The sequence below is a fragment of the Protobothrops mucrosquamatus genome, unplaced genomic scaffold (genome assembly GCF_001527695.2).
Source record: "Protobothrops mucrosquamatus isolate PMUCROS unplaced genomic scaffold, P.Mucros_1.0 scaffold252, whole genome shotgun sequence".
Taxonomy (NCBI): Eukaryota; Metazoa; Chordata; class Lepidosauria; order Squamata; family Viperidae; genus Protobothrops; species Protobothrops mucrosquamatus.
The window spans coordinates 290,546-296,545 of NW_015386600.1; positions in this window are offsets into that span (position 1 = coordinate 290,546).

Below are 6,000 nucleotides of genomic sequence, written 5' to 3' on the forward strand. Positions count from 1 at the left end.
CTTATGGGTAATCTGCATTCCAATTGTTTGGAGTGGGTAATTTTTAAAGGGAAACTCACATAGGAAACAACCTGATCCTTCAGATGTATAGGTATGTCCATCTCAATGCAGTGCCAGCTCCAACTATTTTGGTTCACAAAAATAATCCTATGGCTGGTCAGTGGTCTTCTATGTCTGACATTTTCCACAAAAACAAAATTGGAAACACCAATTCCTTCATCTCTCTTTATCTAACAGGAAGTGCCTTTGAAAAATACAAGGAGTAAATTTATTAGCCAGCAGCCTCTTAGACCTTTTTAAATCTGCATAAAAAGGTATTTAATTCCATAAAGATCTATGTAAAGGTAACGAGTGGAGTAGAATGAAGCCCAATGATTTCTTTTACAAAATATTTATTTTAAAAAGGTGACCTGAAGTAAATACTGTAGAATTATAACACAAAGCTGAAGTTTAAATGCAGGGGTTACATTTATAGAACATAATAGCTGGTCTGCAGCAAATAAATAATGCATTTTCAAAATGTATAGTTGTTAACCATGCATATCCATGTCTCCTGCCACCCAAGAAGTACAAACCACAACATCAATGCACTTTCATAAGCAGAGTGCTATTTCGACTAATTTGATAAATTCCTCTTTAAAGAAGGATATAATAAAACTGGTTGTAAGTGCTTTAAAACATATACATTCTCAGGCTAACATGAAAGAAGAACAAGTGTTAAAATTCAGATGGCATTCTTCTTCTTCTTCTTTTCTTTTCTAAGTCCATATAAACTGTCAGACCCAAATGTCTCATCTATTCCTTATAAACGTTTGTTTATAGCATTTAGATAAAATAGCTAAACCTGAGAATTGTCCTTCTGAGCTATCTGGTGGTTTCATTTGTTTATAGTGCTTCATGGCCTTTCTAAATTTAATTCTATCGAAAACTGGGATGGATTAAAAAAATTAAGAAAGGGTTAATAAGAGTATTTTAAACATTTAAGGAAGTGTAAATTAATCCAAGGCAACTGCAATTCTCACATAGATGTGAATTGCTGAATCACTCACTGGTTTCCCTGGTAATATGTGTTCATTTAAGAAAGAGATGTAATTTTGAAAAATATTTCATTATGTGTTTATTTACAGAGGCAACTTGTTTTGGTAAAAAGCCACATTCCTTTCAGAGTAAATCAGTGGTGGGTGGGGAGGAACCAGACATTGTATGGGGCAACAGCCAAAAATAGGGATGGCTTTTGTCCACACCGTCCTTCTCCTTCTCCTTCTTGTCTTTCTTGTCCTTGTCCTTCTCCCTGATAAATCCCTTTCCTCCTTCCCTTGTACTCTTTTCCCTTTTCCCTTTCCAAGAAAAAAATCCTTTCAGAGATTTATATTGCTTATCCACATATAGCTTCTGAAATTAGGTAAAACCCAATATCTCAGGGGCTGCCACAAAGAAGAGGGAGTCAAGCTATTCTCCAAAGCGCCTGAAGGCAGGACAAGAAGCAACGGATGGAAACTAATCAAAGAGAGAAGCAACCTAGAACTAAGGAGAAACTTCCTGACAGTTAGAACAATTAATCAGTGGAACAACCTGCCTCCAGAAGCGGTGAATGCTCCAACACTGGAAGTTTTAAAGAAGAGACTGGACAGCCATTTGTCTGAAATGGTATAGGGTTTCCTGCCTGAGCAGGGGGTTGGACTAGATGACCTCCAAGGTCCCTTCCAACTTTTTTATTATTATTATTATTATTATTATTATTATTATTATTATTATTATTATTATTATAATATTATATAATATTATTATATACAAATAAAAATGTAAATGTTTGTTTGTTCAAAATCTTAAATCTCCGAAACTTCTTCACCGATTGCTTTGAAATTTTGACACAACATTGCATTCGAATACGCGCGTGTTGTTATATACCTATATTATATAGATGTCACACCTGTGACAGGTAAAACATGCTTTTTTTAAAAAACAGCGCCATCTGTTGGACGTAAAAGCAACACACGCTTTTACCAGACTGAGCCACAGCAACACGTGGCTGGATACAGCTAGTTAATAATAATAATGTGCATTGTGGCAAAAATGACTAACCAAATAGACATTACAGGTAATTCTTAATTTACATAATGGAGCCCTGGCATTTCTGTCATAAGTCATGGTGGAATGGCTTACCTCCAGAAATTGTGTGTGCTCCATCATTGGAGGTGTTCAACAAAAGATTGTCCAAAATGGTATAAGGTCTCCAGCTTGAGCAGGAGGGAAACCTCCAAGTTGCTTTCCAAATTTTTTATACTATGTTCTATGAGGGTTGTAAGTTGAGTTACCCATGTGACCAGATCCAATTTTACAATGATTTTTGGCAGCAATCATTAATTGAACCCATGTATTCCAAAGAGCATTTTTGCCAAAAACTGGTCAAAAAGCTGCAAACAGGTAAAAAATTGCAGTCAATGACCATGGAATGCTGCACCTGGCTGTAAATGTGAGTCAGCTGCCAAGTGCCTGAAATATGGTCATGTGGCTACAAGGTTTGTACAGCCATTGTAACATTAGAACTGTGTTGTCAGCAGTTGGACAGTGGTGGTGTTCAGCAGTTGGACAGTTGTGGTGGCACAGTGGTTAAAATGCAGTATTGCAGGCTAATTCTCATTCCACTGCCAGGAGTTCGATCCTGACTGGCTCAAGGTTGACTCAGCATTCCATCCTCCCAAGGTCAGTAAAATAAGGACCCAGATTGTTGGAGGCGAACTCTAACACTAACTCTGGAAATGCTTAGAGCAGTGTTTCTCAACCTTGACAATTTTAAGGCATGTGGACTTCAACTCCCAGAATTCCACAGCCAGCAATGCTGGCTGTGGAATTCTGGGAGTTGAAGTCCACATGCCTTAAAATTGTCAAGGTTGAGAAACACTGGCTTAGAGAGTGCTGTAAAGTGCTATGGAGCGGTTTGTAAGTCTAACTGCTATTGCTATCATAACTTTGAATGATTGCTAAGTGAAGACTACCTGTTATCCAGGCAAAATGTAGACTTGAACTTGCATATGTCTGTTCTTAGCCCAGTGGTTTAACCATTATAGAAGTAGTCTATTGTATTACTGTACAATGACTATAGAAGCTAGAAAGAATTAATCAAAATGGAGCTGGAAGGGATCTTGGAGGTCTTCTAGTCCAATCCCCTGCTCAAGCAAGACTCCCTATATCATTTCAGATAGGTGGATGTCCAGTCTTCTCTTACAAACTTCCAGTGATGAAGCCCCTACAACTTCTGAAGGCAAGCTGTTCCAATGGCTAATTATCCTCACTGTTAGGAAGTTTCTCCTTAATTCCAGGTTGCTTCTCTCTAATTAGTCCACAAAACTAATTAAAGAAATCCCCCTTTATTACATGACTTTTATCCAAATCTTAGATAAAGAAGAAAGAGTATTGCATCAGTAGAACAAGATAACATGTCAATCATTTAGAAAACAATAACAGCACAATATACCTAATTACATACAAGGCTAGTAGGACAAGCAAGTATACATCATTTAAAAAACAACAACAATATACCTAATCACATACAAGGCTAGTAGGACAAGCAACTATCTGCCAATGGGAAACTGCAGTCCTAAGCTAGAGACATTCTCTACCATCAAAACTCTTTTTGTTATTTCTGACAATGTACAAGTCACTTTCGATACATATTGATAGGTAGTGCACATAGTCTAAGAATGAATACTTTGGACAATGCTAGAAATAATTGTCTCCTGAAAAATGAGTGTTAGTAAGGTGCTAATGAAGCATAACTCCAATGTCATTTCCTAGAGTTATTTTATCAACACAATGTCAAACAAGGTTTTACCTAGAAGGAATAATGTTTCAGAATTGATTTAATCCAAAGAAATTGACCTCTTGGAAAAGTCTTATTGGGATGACTAACATCTGACAAAGAAAACCCTCTTTGCCTAATTGATTTGGTAGTGTTTGAATTTATATTTTAAAATGCTAAGTTTATAATGAGAACTTTGTCCAAGCACATTACAGAAAAAAATTTTACGTCTATAAAATTTAAATTTGACATGTGGAATGCTTCAGCCTTTGTTGCATTTAGATTGAAATAAATTACACAGATGAGAGGATTAAAAAATCCAGTTTCCTAAGGTTCTGCTGGTGATAAGGATAAGAATCCATTTCAAGCAAATTTACTTGGACTTCAGTAAGGAATTTGATAAAGTAGATCACAACCTATTACTTGATAAGATAGAAAAAAATGTGGGTTAGACAGCATCACCACTAGATGGATTTGTAGCTGGCTGACCGGCCATACTCAGTGTGTGGTCCTCAATGGAACTGCATCTACATGGAGGGAAGTGTGTAGTGGGGTGCCCCAGGGCTCTGTTCAGGGCCCAGTGCTCTTCAACATCTTCATCAACAATTTGGATGAGGGGATAGATAGGGAACTCATCAAATTTGCAGACAACACCAAGCTAGCAGGAATAGCCAACACCTCAGAGGATAGGCTTAAGATACAGGAGAATCTGGACAGATTTGAACACTGGGCGCTATCTAACAAAATGAAATTCAATGGTGAAAAAAGTAAGGTTCTACATTTAGGAAGGAAAAACCAAATGTACAGGTATAATATAGGTGGTACCTTGCTCAATAGTAGTAACTGTGAGAGGGATCTTGGAGTCCTAGGGGACAATCACTTAGATATGACCCAGCAGTGTGCTGCAGCTGCCAAAAAAGCCAATGCAGTGTTAGGCTGCATTAACAGAGGGATAGAATCAAGATCACATGAAGTATTAATGCCACTTTACAATGCCTTGGTAAGGCCACACTTGGAATACTACATTCAGTTTTGGTCACCACGATGTAAAAAATACGTTTAATGAAATTTAATGAAGAGTTTAATGAAGAGAAGGATAAGGGGGGACATGAAAGCAGTGTTCCCATATCTCAGGGGCTGCCACAAAGAAGAGGGAGTCAAGCTATTCTCCAAAGCGCCTGAAGGCAGGACAAGAAGCAATGGATGGAAACTAATCAAGGAGAGAAGCAACCTAGAACTAAGGAGAAACTTCCTGACAGTTAGAACAATTAACCAGTGGAACAACCTGCTTCCAGAAGCGGTGAATGCTCCAACAGTGGAAGTTTTTAAGAAGAGACTGGACAGCCATTTGTCTGAAATGGTATAGGGTTTCCTGCCTGAGCAGGGGGTTGGACTAGATGACCTCCAAGGTCCCTTCCAACTTTATTATTATTATTATTAAATGTAATCAACAGTAGAAGAATATAGCCCATAAACAACACATTAATCTTATGGGGAAAGTAATGTTGTTCATCAACTGCTGATTTGCAGTTGCAGTTGTCATATCAATATTATTGTAAGACATATATTTTCCAGAACCCCATGTGCAAAATATAGTATTATGAAGGAAAATCAGGTTGAGGTGTCACAGAAAGGTAATTCTGGAGATCACGAGAATTCCCATTCATTATCCAAATGAGAATTTTATTCTATATTTGTTAAGTCCGGAGAATAATGGCGCTTGAAGCAATGCATTTCTAACAGGTCTTTATTCTCTGCTTACAATTTACGAACAACCCGAACAGAGGCACGCAGGCCTCTATTTATACCTTCTGATCCCCGGGCAATTCCAACCAATCACAAGGCGATCTTTTCCCACCTTGCGCATGTGCGCAAGGCCGGCGCCGCTCAATCTGGTCCCGGGCAGCTTTTGCAAATGCCCGGGACTCTTGCAACATCCCGAGCCTGCTTCTGCAGGCTCAGGACACAACATCCCTCCCCCCTAGATAAAATAATACTGCACCCAACATGGACGCCACCATAGTAAAGTTTTGTGTTACTAACTGTTGTATTAATTTCACAATGTGTGTGTAAGGTGTTGGGCTGTTCCGTCGTTCAGAGACCCGATGTGCCCCAACCCGTTTCCACAGAGTCAACCAGTCTGGACCTCTAATTCAAGTTATTATTATATACATTCTCACCTTACATAATCTGCAAGGTAT